The following is a 14,334-nucleotide window of genomic DNA, read 5'->3' as shown; positions in this document are numbered from 1 at the left end:
TTATTATGTTTTTCCTATGTAAACATGTATTAAATTTTCACTAAACAGAAAAACCTCCAAAAAATTATGTTACCAAATATATGCAAAACTCCATTTTTATTAAAAAAATGAAGTTTATTTTTGTTATTGTGGTAAAAATGTTTGTTTTATATTTTCTATGATATGTAAACTTTTGACCCCAATCGTACATTTAAATGTGATTTTGTTGTTTTGGATATGGTTATACATAGTTGTTGGTTTTAACTGTTGGAATACAGAGGTTAAAGGTCAAGGGCCACAGATGTCACCCTTTTTTGAAATAATTTGTTTGAAGGGGGAGGCATATTAGACGTAGTTGTATAAATTGTCTTGTTTATATTTTTGTTAGCAATTTATACTATATACATGTAATTTTAAAGGTGAATTTTAAGTGTTAGTTTTGGAGCCTGACAACCTTTTTTTTGGGGGGGGGGGGGGGAGTATTGAGAATATTCTCCATAATGTTGGTTATAATTGTTCTATTTTATCAACTTCCGTCACATTGTTTGCGTTTTGTTTGAAACTGTTGGGTTTGAAAGTTCGATCCTGTAAGATATGTTACAATTTTCTTGTGCATTATAGATATTTCTGTTCATGGTCAAGTATTAAGTTGCATTTGAATCATTGCTTTCTTAAAATGTGTTAATTGTATGACAGAGAGTAAGTAAAAAAATATGATTACAGAGATTTTACGTTCCGTATGAAAGTTATATCGATCCGGTAATATTCCTGTGCCGTATGGATATTAATAGGTCAAGTGTAAAGATGTATATGAATGATTGCTTTCCTAAAATGTGTTAATTGTAGGTCAGAAAGTAAGATAATAAAAATAAAAGGTATACACTCAATAGAGCTTTCATTTTTGTGATCTTGCTTGAAAAAATATGGATAATCAAAAATAATGCAAATTACAGGCAGTGCCACTAATTATTTTAGATATGTAACATTTGACCTAGATTGAATCAATGTAAGTATTATCAATTATGTTGTGCAGAAAGTATGATTATTTAATTGTTTTCCAGATGAGCATGATGCTAATGAAACTATTTTTGATACTGTTATATTGGTAAACAAACCCAAATACCTAGACATGCATACTTTAGTTAGAAATATAGTATTATTATGTTTTTCCTATGTAAACATGTATTAAATTTTCACTAAACAGAAAAACCTCCAAAAAATTATGTTACCAAATATATGCAAAACTCCATTTTTATTAAAAAAATGAAGTTTATTTTTGTTATTGTGGTAAAAATGTTTGTTTTATATTTTCTATGATATGTAAACTTTTGACCCCAATCGTACATTTAAATGTGATTTTGTTGTTTTGGATATGGTTATACATAGTTGTTGGTTTTAACTGTTGGAATACAGAGGTTAAAGGTCAAGGGCCACAGATGTCACCCTTTTTTGAAATAATTTGTTTTAAGGGGGAGGCATATTAGACGTAGTTGTATAAATTGTCTTGTTTATATTTTTGTTAGCAATTTATACTATATACATGTAATTTTAAAGGTGAATTTTAAGTGTTAGTTTTGGAGCCTGACAACCTTTTTTTTTGGGGGGGGGGGAGTATTGAGAATATTCTCCATAATGTTGGTTATAATTGTTCTATTTTATCAACTTCCGTCACATTGTTTGCGTTTTGTTTGAAACTGTTGGGTTTGAAAGTTCGATCCTGTAAGATATGTTACAATTTTCTTGTGCATTATAGATATTTCTGTTCATGGTCAAGTATTAAGTTGCATTTGAATGATTGCTTTCTTAAAATGTGTTAATTGTATGACAGAGAGTAAGTAAAAAAAAATATGATTACAGAGATTATACGTTCCGTATGAAAGTTATATCGATCCGGTAATATTCCTGTGCCGTATGGATATTAATAGGTCAAGTGTAAAGATGTATATGAATGATTGCTTTCCTAAAATGTGTTAATTGTACGTCAGAAAGTAAGGAAATATTTGAAAAAATGTTATTTACTAAGTTTAGATTGTTGCAAGAAATTAACATTTGAAATGTTTCACAATAGGAGCAAAGTATACACATCTGGGGTAGATTTAATTTGTAATGTTTTATTTGTTGTGAAGATTTTAGTAGTTATTAGCACAGTTTAAAACAAAATATGTTATAGTGCATCCCATAAAAAAGTACCCTGTACTCTTATTTCCTCATAAGGTATAACTTACCATGAAAGTAATTAAGTTCTGTATTATTGAAGAGAATATAAGTTAATCTTTAACATGAAATAAAACAAGGTCATACAATTTATACATATATATATGATGCTTTTAAATTTGGGTATACTATTTTTTTCTGTGATGCATGTGTAGTGTTTAACATATACAATTGGATCAACAATACAATGATACAGATGAAAAGTTGCATAAAGTTGCTTCTATTAGTGTTTATATTTGTATTAAAGTATTTTTTAATATAGTTTCATGAATAACTGTTTAAATTTATTTATGTGATTGAAATACTAATCAGGGGATGGTGTTGTCCATGAATGAATTGTAGAGATGAATTCTATGTGCCATGTACAGTGTATGTGCATTGTTATACAATGATTCTTATTTCTTTGAGGAGTGAGTGAATAGGTTTCAAGTTGTAATAGTGTTATCATATTAGATTACAGTATTCCTGTTATATCGAGTTTAGATACAATGCATGTTATGCACTTTTCCAAATGTCGTTATAACAGGAGTGGACTGTATTGGATTGTGCTTCAAGTGGTCTTAGAAAAGTGTTAGATATGGACTGAGGTGGCCTGTGGAGGTGGCACAATGTATAGATGATGCCATTTGAAAACTGGATTGAGTTTGCATAAAGATTTTAAACCGGTCTCGGTTGGTCCTGGAATTGATGTGTGAAGCACCAAAGTGGACTCGGGTTGGCTTATAATGGAACTGACATAATTATCTGAAAGATTTTATTTTTTGTTTTTTTAATTTATAAGCCAACTCGAGTCCATTTTTGTGTTATGACAATTATGTTGTTGATGAAGATATTGATGATATGATGTTGATAATGATGATGGTGCATGATGATGATTATGATGATAATGATGTATATGGAGATGAAGATGATTATGGTCATCATAAGGGTGATCCTTGGTAGGATTGTTGTGATGATCATTGTGATTGTGACAAGATAATGCAGTGGCGGATCTAGGATTTAAAAGGGGGATCCGAAAATGGGGGGGGGGGGGGGGGTGCACCCAAATTTTTATGATTTTAACATGCAGTCAATGAGTGGTTTTCACAAAAATAGGGGGCGTCGATTGTGTCCACCCCCATCCCCCCGGATCCACCACTGATGATGGATCTCTTACATTTAAGACTTGGCAGTTAAGTTGAAAACCAAAATTCATTTGGGACATGGCTTTACTGGACAAAGACCAAAGTGTTGCCTATTATGATTATTTAAACTGAAAATGAGATTTTCATATCAATATTCAAGTGAAATAAATATGGGCATTTATGATTTGATTTGAAAGAAAGAATAAGAATGTTAGCCTACAGAATTTTTAAAAAATGATCAAGCACAAGGAAAACCCAGAGCTTTATAAATGTATTATGTATAATTATTTGTTTAGATGCCTCAGTTTTAATTGCAAGAGTAGTCTACGATATCTTTTTACAATAAAAATATCAATCAATTTGTAGATAACATAGACTTGGTGAATTACCTGATGAATTTAATTTTGCAAGATTTCTTTCTTTTCAATTTTTATTTTTGTTTTAGAGAATACCGTAATGCCTTTTTTTTAATACATTTATTTATGTATTGTGTGTATGTGATATAACAAATAATCTGCACGTACTGTTAAAAAACACTAACAAAGCCCATGAATGTTTTGCTTACAATATTATTTTTCGATACTATCTTAAAAGATAGATAAATATAAAACGAAATAAATATATTTTTAAAAAATACAAAAATGAGAGATATAACGCGTGCCGTAAAGTATTTTGGTGACAATAGTCAAATTACTGACTAATCGCCATTAGGCCTAAACCAAAACACAACAACAACATTTGTCGTCGCGAGAGCATCGTCACTTTGTGGTTTGTCTCTTGGACAAAATCTTGCCTTGTGAAGCCGAATCTTGACCTTAGTTGTACACGTCGTTTAGGTAAGTTGATTATTCGAGATTTCCTTCTCATTATGCTGCATGGAAAGTCATGTTTGCAGCCACACGTTAGTCAAAACACACCCCTGTACCGCTTACCGTACAGAGCAGACTCAGAGGTTTATAATTGTTGCTGCGGCGTTGTGTATAGGGAGGCCGGCGCTAGTGTAGTTCCGTGTCCATTTTTTTTAGCAGTTTCATATCCATTCTTAGCAAAGGAAATTTAGCCCAATTTTTTACTAATTTTAATTCATAGCCATAGGTCTAAAAGTTTGATCTAGACCTAGACATAGACTAGTTTGGATCACATCCGACATCAGGAAACCTCCGTTTAAACTTTAAGGCTTCGAATCGATGTCGATGTTGTCGCTCAGTACCGTCTCTAGATCTACGCTAGATCTATAGCTTTGCAACTCAAACTGAAGCTATCAGTCCAAAATTATGCAAACTTCTCGTATGGTTTATGGTATCGTGCATGCGAGAAATGTGCATAATTTTGGACTGATAGCTTCAGTTTGAGGTGCAGAGCTATAGCGTAGAGATGGTACTGAGCAACGACGTCGACATCGAAGCCCTAAACTAAACGGAGGTTTCCCGATGTCGGATGTGATCCAAATTCAGGTGGAAAATGCAATAGGCCCTAGACCTCTATATCATGATTATGATTCAAATTAGTAACAAATTGGGCTAAAATTCCTTTGCTAAGCCTAAGAATGGATTATTAAACTGCTAAAAAAATGGATACGGAACTACTCTAGCGCCGGGAGGCCAATGCCCAAATCTAACTTTTTAATTACTACTTTGTTTATAATAAAACTAAGATTAAAAGAAAGCATTTACTTTCACTAAGACAACTCACCCATCTGCCGACTCCAGAATGTCCATAAAATAGGAGATATCCAGCTCATAATTATACATTTCCTTCTACGCGCGCGCCTGGCCGTCCGTAAGACGAGCCTTGAAACAATCAATTTCAATTACGTTGAGAATTAGACAGGCCCGAGGGAATGGGCGTGTCATCATGGTCATTGCCCGGACAACAAGTTCAAAACTTCGCGCGAAAGTACATTCATTCAGGTACGGTAATTGCATGCAAACCGCAATCGAGCCATGCTAGCCATGGCATGGAGGGTCAAAACATGATAGAGAGAAAGCTCGAAAGCCACTCATTGTAAATTAAGAAAGTAATTGAAATAAATAAATAGATCTAGGCCTAGAGGTCTACCTTAGTTTTGCGATGTATTCCAATTACTATTTCCTCATGAGTAAAGATCTGACACTGCATTATCATCGATCGATAAATCCAACTTGCACTTGTAGCGATCACAATACGGAATCAAACATGACTGCACGCATTGATAGACGTGTACTACTTACGGAGATATTTCTCTCCCTCTCTCTCTCTCTCACTAACCATATGATGATATCATACACTAAAACACACACGTTCAAATCATGGCATTCATTACACTTCTCAATTGGAGTATAGACTGCTCACATAGACTTTTTTTTTTTTACTGAAATGTCTTTTGTTACACTTCTCATACATTACTGCACGACACTGGTGTCTAGTGCTGAGAATAAGGTACTATGTGTGAGACTACGTCAAATTTGTTTTGCGCGCGATGAGACCGGAGCTCATACATATTCATATAATGATGTCGCAAGACTTCTATTTGGGGCTGGAACAATGAGGTCTCTGTTCACAGTTTTTCTTCTCAATTTGAGATGGCTCTAGCTATGGGGCTCAAACCGACGCAAGATTGACAAAAACATCGTACTCTATCTACCTTCGAATGTGCAGTTTGTAAAAATCTGCAATTAAAAAGATATAATCTTTTTTCTTTATATTTTCTAGTTGTTAAAAGTGACATTTGTGCACATCTGATATGTTAATCTCTATCAAAAGTTCTTTGATATTAAATTGATTCCATATTTTTAGGCTTTACCTTCAGTCATTGAGAAGGATTTTAGTGAGCTAACCTCATCGCCCTCTAGGACCCTTCTAGTTTCTCTTGTGCGTCCGTTATTTTCGTCTGCTAGCCCAATTAATGGATTAAAATATGTCAAAATCTGGAAGATCGTCAATAAATGGTGAAAGACCGTTACAGATCCGAGATTATAGGTATGTTGTGGAGTGTGTAATTGTGTATTTGTTATACATTTTATTCCATAGATATTTTTTTTCTTTTTTTTCCCCCTTTTTTTTCTTCTGGTAATTTTCTGACTTGGACGACGAGCGCACAAATCGTAGGCGTAGAAGCCTTACGCCCGGGCATTGGCCTCCCTACTAAGACCTTGCAGGCTTACCAAAAAGTCAATGGGATTCATTGCCTTGATTAAAAATAAAATCCATACAGTGGGTCTAGAGACGAGTCCACATCAGACAGCTGAAATTCCTGGCTTCATTATAAAATCCAAAAGTCAAAACAGGCCTAAATCCAAGGCAAAAGTAAAATAAAAGGGGGGGGGGGGGGAAATTGCGCCCTAATTTTTTTTTTTTTTTTATATATTTTTTTAAAATTCTGTGTGTGTGCCATTACTAATGGCAAAATGCCCATTCTGACCTCTAAAGTATCCTACAAGCATCTCACATCGGCCATTTGGGGATGTTCATTGGTTCATTGAACACACCAGTCGTGACAAAATCATGCATATTCAGCCAATGATCCATAACAAATTTTCTTCCTGTTTGTAGGAACTGTAAGAGGCATTGATCCATCATGTCACAGTCCGTGTTTATTTTTAAGAATATAACTTTTGTCAGTAAAATACAACTTTTGGGATTAAAGAATACAGTTTTTGAACTCTTGAGGTTGGCAGGTCTGAGTACGTACAGTACATATGTACTACGTACACAGTACATGCAGTCTAGTCATTACGTCACGATCACATCACCATGGTACCAGCACGCACACAGCTAGCTGTGCGCGTTAATTTATTTATCCGGTGCGCGCATGCATGCGCATTGGGTCTATCGTCAGAATTAACGCCTATTGGCCATGCGCAGAAGTCATGACTAAAAGTTAAACACGACTTGCGCAGAACTTAAACAGTTTAGTTAAACACGACTTAGACAGGACTTAAACAGTTGTTTAGTTAGACAAGACTTAGACACTACTTCAGAATACAAAATTTAGTTAAACAGGACTTAGACATGACCTCGCGTTAAAGTCGTGTCTAACTAAACAGTCGTTTAACTTAAGACATGACTAAGGGCGCGTTTATCTAGGCTTGCCATTAGATATGTACATATCGTACCCCACTATCGAACCCCACTATCGAACCCCACTATACGATCGTGATTTGCGGGATGTCGCGTTTATCTACACTTCACGATTCACAATAAAGGCCTTGTCTCTTCGCAGCTGCTCAGCTCCGTTTGACCCGGGAAGCAGACAGTTTCTCGGAGGTCAACTTCACACGTATGCTTGTACACAACACCTGTGTGGTCCTATTTGTATGTGAGGTACAAAACAGCTTTGCGTTTATCGATCTCTCAGAAACGTGATTCTGGCTGTATGTCACATACAAAACGCACCTTTTTGCGTCTTTTGATATGCCCATATCTAAAGACGTTTGAAAAAGGCTTTGCGTTTATCTACTTCTAAATTTGCCTGAAAGACGTTTGAGAAACCTGATTCTAGCCAAAAATTTGCTAGATAAACGCAACCTATGTTAGACACAACTTCAGAATACGGGCCGTTGTATTTATGTAATTCAGCATTATGAATGAGGCCTCATTATTTCCATTTGTATTTATTTTTGTGATATGTTCATTTCTGGAATTTTATGCAATGTAATTGTTTTTTTGTTTTTTTTTCTATTTGTATTTCAGTTTTGACTGTTCTTTAGAGACTTGGTTAGTACCGGTAAGTTGATATTAGTTGTTAATAGAGAGTAAGTTGATCTGCTTAAGAAGGCTGAAGTCAAGTAGTTTTTAAATTAAAGCTACGATGGAATGAAACAGATCTGCATAATTGGGAACATAATTGAACGCGGAATAGGAAAGCTATGGCTTAATGAAATTTTCTATATAACATTTTTGACACTTTCGTAAGTATGTAACATCATTTTGTGGACAATTCTCAATACTCTTTCATTGGGTGTTGCCAAAATTTGAAGAGAATCCATGAATTATGTAAGGAGTTGATAAAGAAGAACAAGTTTGTTTGTTTTTAAACACCTAGTGCAAATGATAGATGTATTTTGATTTTAGTCCAATGCAATACATATAGTACAGCTGACCTTGCCTTAGTCGAACTTGGATAAGTCAAAAATTGCTATGGTTGAAAGTCTACACGTAGCCCAACCTGTTTTGTCCTATTATTTTATGATCGTCCTAAATCAAAATTTGTCTAAGTTAAAGCTATTTTATGGGTCCCAAAAGATTTGAGTTAGGCCATTAATTTTTTTTTACATGTTTAGCGTCCCCGCCCGCTTCATTTTGGGGGGGGGGGGGGGCCTCCTTTCTTTTCTTTTTTTTCTTCTTTTTTTTAATACAATTTTGATGATGGCTAGGTGGCTTCCAAAAGAATGAATGGAATCTTGATACATATTTGTACTGCCCTCATGCTATCTGAAAGAAACCTATCAGGATGGATAATTAATGTAGGTGACCTTTGGGGAAAAATCAATTGTAGCATGTTAATTTAGCATCAAAAGTACATACGGTAGGTAGTGTTTTGTCAAGTCCAGGGCCCTGTGGTATAAAACTATTGTATCTTTACAATTAATGGTATCTCTGCAAACACTGCTTAGCTAATAAAAATCAAGAAATCAATGGTATTTACCATAGTTTGTAGAGATATCATTAATTGTAAAGATACGATAGTTTTATGCAATGGGGCCTTGATGGTTGATATGTATGACATACTGAATTGTTATAATGAGGTTGGACTGTATTATGAAATGTTTGAGTGACATCAAAGTATGCAAATTAGTTGTTACCAAAGTTGAATTTGTGATGCAATCTAACTTGGTTTATTTAATTGTTTGTTTTTTATATTTTTGTCATGTTTTACTTGTACTTTTTATTTTTTGTTTTGATGACAGGTGCTTTGGACTTTGACAGGGGCTTTGGACTTTGACGGAAGAAAGTTTTTGGAGTGTAGGTATACCGAGTGTCTAAAAAAATCAAAGTTGAAACTTTTAAATATTCTGCCAAATAAATAAAAAATGTGAAACATTCTCGGGAAATTGTCATATGTATGGATGGGTGAAGCTCTTGTCTATCATATGATGCCAACACATGTGATAATAATTCATACTTGGATGAGCACTGGCCACTTTTGTACAGGGTATGAAAATTAGATTGTGCAAGATTTGGCTGTTCAATTTGGCTGAGCGAGAAGTCCCCAAGCATAACAATTGTTAATGATCTGATGAATTTATGATTAATTACGATGGATATGGGTTTGTGCTGTGTGTGATGTGTCCCACCTCTTGCCCCACCCCACCCAACTTCATTTAAAGGAGAATGAAACCCTGATTGTTATGCCTCCGTTACGAAGTAGCCGGAGGCATTATGTTTTCGGGTTGTCCGTCCGTCTGTATGTACGTACGTACGTCCCGTTTTCGTGATCGCGTTATCTGAAGAACCGATTGATGGATTTGTGCCAAACTTTGGTCATGTATGTATCTTGCAGAGCCGATGAACTGATTAGATTTTGGGATTACGAGGTCAAAGGTCACAGGGCTCATTATGTATGCAAAAACAGCTCGTGATCGCGTTATCTGAAGAACCGATTGATGGATTGCTGCCAAACTTAGGTCATGTATGTTACTTGCAGAGTCGATGAATTGATTAAATTTTGGGGTCACGAGGTCAAAGGTCAAAGGCCACAGCGCACATTATGTATGCAAAAACAGCTTGTGATCGCGTTATCTCAAGAACCAACCGATGGATTCCTGACAAAATTAGGTCATGTATGTTACTTGCAGAGCCAATGAACTGAGTAAATTCTTGGTTCATAAGGTCAAAGGTCATGGGCTCATTATGTATGCAAAAATAGCTTGTAATCACGATATTCTGAGAACCTGTTAATGGATTACAATTGAATTTGAATTCGAAAAATTTCTTCTGTCTTGGTTTGTAAAATTGCTTTATGACGGAGGCATCATTTTCGACTGCACGCAGTCGAATTCCATCTAGTTAAAATATAGATTCGGCCTGGATAGATATCACATAGTCCCATATACATCTTTCTGTGTACAGTGCTTTTAATTTACCAAAACTGGGCAAAATTTTGTATCATTTTGATGATTCCAGAACCTTGCAGTACACACCAATACTTATAGATGATCAAACTTTTCTGATCGATTCCACAACGTTTCTTTTCACAATGCAATTGAATTGCATGACCAGAACTGGTCTATACCTTTAATAATATAATTTTAATTATTATACAAATACGATACAGTGGATTCTAACTAGACATACAATGTTTGTTACAGGTGGATTTGGTGGATGAGGAGGAGGACGCTGTTTCGGTGGACGAGGCGGCGGTGGACGCGGAAGGGGAGAATTCGGCGGAGGAAGGGGACGAGGAGGTATGTCTTGTTTATTTTCACCATCTTTGGAACGGTAGTTACTAAGGACTTTGATGGATGAAAATTATCATCACAATATGATTGATTTCAATCCAAACAGATAAGATCATTCTCGATTTTCATGCCTCCACTACAAAGTAGCCAGAGGCATTACTCTCAAACTGAAATAGCTTGTAATCAAAATATTCTGAGAACCTGATAATGGATTACAATCAAACTTGATAATGGATTACAATCAAACTTGAATATTAAAAATTGCTTCCGATTTGGTTTGTAAAATCGCTCTATAGCGGAGGCATCATTTTCGACTGCACGCAGTCTAAGTTCCATCTAGTTAGTCTTATTGTGTTAATCAAAAGTTAAATAATTATTATTCTGTGTGTGTCGCGTAGTCCCACATACATCTTTCTGTGTACAGTGCTTGTAACTTTACCAAGACTGGGTCAAATCTCATCATTTTGATGATCCAGATCACACCAATACTTATATGCTAGCTGAGCAACCTTTTCTGATCGATTCCACAACGTTTTTTTCACAATGCAATCGCATGACCAAAACTGGTCTTTGCCTTCAAAGGTACTATGTCCCATTTGCAGGCCAACAAAATGAAAAGGTTAAATTTCAACAGCATTTGAAAGATAATACTAATTTAGAACTTCCCTAAAAAAAGGGGGGCTTGAAAATGTCTTTAAGTTGGAAAATAACGACTATTAGTTGTCAAATCGACTTAAGAGCTATAGAGCCAGTAAGTAATGGTCTGATTTTCAGACCATTGTACCGAATGGTCGTACATTTTATGCTGCGCAAAGATTCAATCAGTTTAATTTTGGCCATTACAAGCAGAAGTGGGATATTGATGTTGACAAATGCTCATATACCCTTTACAGCTCATTTTATGTACATGTATGTTATTTCCAAAGAAGAAAAAAGCTAGTGAGTCACTCAATAGTGTCTGACAGTGAAGCTAATGTAGCAAGTAAACGGGTTTCTTTGCATAATTTGAATATTAGGACACTGCTAACGTTTAAACTTCACAGATAGGACATACATGACATATTCATAATTCCTATAAAGTTCTACAGAATTTGATTGTGGCTGCAAAAGGGACATAGTATCTTTAAGCATTGAATGAGGGCTCACTATTTGTATTTATTTTTGTAATATAATCATATTGGTATTTTATGAAATGCAATTGTTTTTTTTCTTTTCTTTTTTTCTTTCAGGTTATTGACTGTTTTCAAGATTGCTGAGAGTTGCAGAGAGTAAGTTGATCTGCTTAAGAAGGCTAAAGTCAAGTAGTTTTTAAAATAAAGCTACAATGGAATGAAACAGATCTCCATAATTGGGAACATAATTGAACGCGGAATAGGAAAGCTATGGCTTAATGAAATTTTCTATGACACTTCCGTAGGTATGTAACATAATTTTGTGGACAATTCTCAATACTCTTCCATTGGGTGTTGCCAAAATTTGAAGAGAATCCTTGAATTATGTAAGGAGTTGATAAAGAAGAACAAGTTTGTTTGTTTTTAAACACCTAGTGCAAATGATAGATTGTTGGAGAAGTCGAGCAGGCTGTAGAGCCCCAGCGATGCCTGGGCGGTGACCTGTCGATTTCCCGTCGGTGGCCGGTCGATTTTAGGTAAAAACTGGGCGAATTCGCGGAGCTTTTTCGCGCGGTGTCCCGGCAGTGACCGACCGATGACCCTCCGATTGCCGGGCGGTCTCCCACCAGCCACCGGCTGATTTTAAAGAAATTGCCTGGCGGCCGGCCAGTGATCGGCGGGGCTCCAAAATACGCTCGGTGCCTGGCCGTTCGCCGCCCGGGCACCGAAATAATCGAGCGTTCGCCGCCGAGCAATTTAGGTCAAAAATCGAAGGCGCTAGGGTCAAAGGCTGCCGACCTATTTTGGACTCGCCGCCAGGTGACCGACTGATCTCCCAGCGGCGACCGGGCGGCGACTGCTCGACAGCCTTTGACCTAGGGGCTTCGATTTTTGACCTAAATCGCTCGACGGTGAACGCTCGATTAGGCCGGCGTCCGGGCGGCGACCGGTCGCCGAGCGATTTTAGGTAAAAACTGGGCGAAATCGCGGAGCTTTTTCGCGCGATGTCCCGGCAGTGACCGACCGGTGACCCTCCGATTGCCGGGCGGTCTCCCACCAGCCACCGGCTGATTTTAAAGAAATTGCCCGGCGGCCGGCCAGTGATCGGCGGAGCTCCAAAATACGCTGGGTGCCTGGCCGTTCGCCGCCCGGGCACCGAACTAATCGAGCGTTCGCCGCCGAGCAATTTAGGTCAAAAATCGAAGGCGCTAGGTCAAAGGCTGCCGACCTATTTTGGACTCGCCGCCCAGTGACCGACTCATCTTCCAGCGGCGACCGGGCGGCGACTGCTCGACAGCCTTTGACCTAGGGGCTTCGATTTTTGACCTTAATTGCTCGACGGTGCACGCTCGATTAGGGCGGCGTCCGGGCGGCGACCGGTCGCCGAGCGATTTTAGGTAAAAACTGGGCGAAATCGCGGAGCTTTTTCGCGCGGTGTCCTGGCAGTGACCGACCGGTGACCCTCCGATTGCCGGGCGGTCTCCCACCAGCCCCCGGCTGATTTTAAAGAAATTGCCCGGCGGCCGGCCAGTGATCGGCGGAGCTCCAAAATACGCTCGGTGCCTGGCCGTTCGCCGCCCGGGCACCGAACTAATCGAGCGTTCGCCGCCGAGCAATTTAGGTCAAAAATCGAAGGCGCTAGGTCAAAGGCTGCCGACCTATTTTGGACTCGCCGCCCAGTGACCGACTAATCTTCCAGCGGCGACCGGGCGGCGACTGCTCGACAGCCTTTGACCTAGGGGCTTCGATTGTTGACCTAAATCGCTCGACGGTGCACGCTCGATTAGGCCGGCGTCCGGGCGGCGACCACCCGGTCGCCGAGCGTAGTCTGGGCGGCGAGTGAAAGTGAGCAGGCGCCGCCCGAATTTTAACTCCGCGCTAAAACTTCAGCAGCGACCGAGCGATGCCTTAAAAACGAGCGGTGACCGGGCAAAATTGGCTAAAAACTCGCCGCTCGGCCGCCGAGCAGGCTAATTTTGGGTAATGTGACTACCGTATTTGCCGGCGTAAAGGCCGCAGTATTATTGGAAGAGAAAATATCAAAAAGTCGGGGTGCGGCCTATGCGGCGAAAGAGTAATTTTTTTTTTTTTTTTTTTTTTTTAGTTTCGATTTATGGCGCTATGCCTGGCAATGTCTCCCAGCTCAGTAATCAGTGTGTTGACTCACCACTCGGAAACTACAACAACAACACTAAAATTTGTCTGTCATTTTGGTTTGAAAGTAATCTTTCTAATAGATCTCAATATGTAGTTTATAATAATAATTCCTCAATTTTTTTGTCTATAACAAATGGTGTACCACAAGGTTCTATCCTACGAGCTCCTTGATGATTTCTCAAGAATTGCCCAGACGTGTCTATTGAATTTAATTAATTTTTTTTTCTATTCCTTTCTGTCTTTTGCAGGACCGAGGGTGGTACACTCCAAAGAACTCTCCAAAGAACTCTCCAAAGAACTCTCCAAAGAACTCTCCAAAGAACTCTCCAAAGAACTGTCCAAAGAACTCTCCAAAGAACTCTCCAAAGA

General features: G+C 37.9%; 1 long non-coding RNA gene across 1 annotated transcript; it reads left to right on the top strand.

Annotated features, from left to right (window-relative positions):
* The first annotated feature begins 4,037 nt into the window (after positions 1–4,037).
* LOC115926679 lies at positions 4,038–14,232 on the top strand. The gene is made up of 6 exons (XR_004065207.1): positions 4,038–4,153; positions 7,989–8,022; positions 9,206–9,260; positions 10,607–10,702; positions 11,926–11,964; positions 14,214–14,232. It is a non-coding gene; the product is annotated as an uncharacterized LOC115926679 (long non-coding RNA).
* The last annotated feature ends 102 nt before the right edge of the window (positions 14,233–14,334 follow it).

The sequence above is a fragment of the Strongylocentrotus purpuratus genome, unplaced genomic scaffold (genome assembly GCF_000002235.5).
Source record: "Strongylocentrotus purpuratus isolate Spur 01 unplaced genomic scaffold, Spur_5.0 spur5_scaffold_2, whole genome shotgun sequence".
Taxonomy (NCBI): domain Eukaryota; kingdom Metazoa; phylum Echinodermata; class Echinoidea; order Camarodonta; family Strongylocentrotidae; genus Strongylocentrotus; species Strongylocentrotus purpuratus.
The sequence above is the reverse complement of the archived record's forward strand: the minus strand, read 5'-3'. Positions and strand labels throughout refer to the sequence as shown.